Source organism: Aplysia californica, unplaced genomic scaffold, assembly GCF_000002075.1.
Source record: "Aplysia californica isolate F4 #8 unplaced genomic scaffold, AplCal3.0 scaffold00179, whole genome shotgun sequence".
NCBI classification, from domain to species: Eukaryota; Metazoa; Mollusca; class Gastropoda; order Aplysiida; family Aplysiidae; genus Aplysia; species Aplysia californica.
Window position 1 is genome coordinate 229104 of NW_004797449.1, and position 1148 is coordinate 230251.

Below are 1148 nucleotides of genomic sequence, written 5' to 3' on the forward strand. Positions count from 1 at the left end.
CCCCCCCCCCCCCCCCCCTTTTAATGATCTAAATCGTGTCGATGGGGGCGTACCTGCATGAAAAATAGCTTTTTTAAGCGAACCGGAACTAGGTGACAGTGTACAATCTAGGATGTTACAGTATAAATCTATGGACAGGGGTCACGTGACTTACCTCCGAGCCAATAGGATGAGGCTACTCCCAGCACGGCACACAGCAGCAGGGATACGAGGACTGTGTTCATGATGGCTCTGAGGAACACAAGAAAGCAGTTGTTGTCAGTTGTTGTTGTTGTTGTTGTTGTTGCTGCTGCTGCTGTTGTTGTTGTTGTTGAGTTTAGATTAGACTTCTTAAAATTTTATTAACAGTTTTATGAGTCTTTTAATATCTAAAAAAATATTTATGGAGTTATTAAAAATTTATTTTAAACGTTTTCAAATTCGTTTTTACCAATGTTTGTTCAGTTTTTACCCTTTTAAACAATTTTTGAAAGAGCTTGTTATAAACTTTTTTTTAGGTTTTTAAAAGTTTCTTTAGAAATTTTTTTCAGCTTTAGCATCTCTTTTTTTAGTTTAGTTTTTTTTTATTGATGAGTTTTCCGATTTATTTTTTTTAGCTATAATAATAATGAATAGCATTTATATTGAGCTTATCCATGCTCTACAGCATGGTCTTTGCTCTTTGCATTATTACACTCAGAAATATTCTCGGCTTCCCAAAAAGCATACAGTGCAGGCTGCCGATTAAGCGCTCATACACAAACATACTAACAAGATTTTTCGTTGTCTATAGCCGGGTACCCATGCCATTCCCACCAGGGTGAAAAGGGGGGGGGGTCGAGTTGTGTAAAGGGTCTTTCCTTGATTTTATATGCAGGAGTCCAATCCCCACAGTCAGCCCTGGACGGCATAACGATAGGCTATTTTCGGTATACTTCTTAGCTCTGATAGCTCTGAATTGACTGCTCTTAGTAGGTTTTGAATGTGTTCAAAGCTTTGTCCAACAAGATTATATTTCTTGTCTATCCACTTTTGATTCTACCGTTTTGAAAGAATTCCATTTGAGAAAGGGAATCCATGTTTCGTCTGCAAAGATGATGTCTGTAATTCGCTTGATCCTGTGTGGTTCAAACACGTTAAGGAATTCTGCGGCATATTTCACCCCCCCC

The 1148-nt window shown here is 38.3% G+C and overlaps 1 long non-coding RNA gene across 1 annotated transcript in view; it reads right to left on the reverse strand.

Annotated features, from left to right (window-relative positions):
- Positions 1–1148, reverse strand: part of LOC101849537 — a gene marked incomplete in the record, with an annotated part of 90312 nt that overhangs the window by 46783 nt on the left and 42381 nt on the right. The window contains 1 exon segment of the long non-coding RNA XR_220460.3: positions 155–231. This is a non-coding gene — a long non-coding RNA (uncharacterized LOC101849537).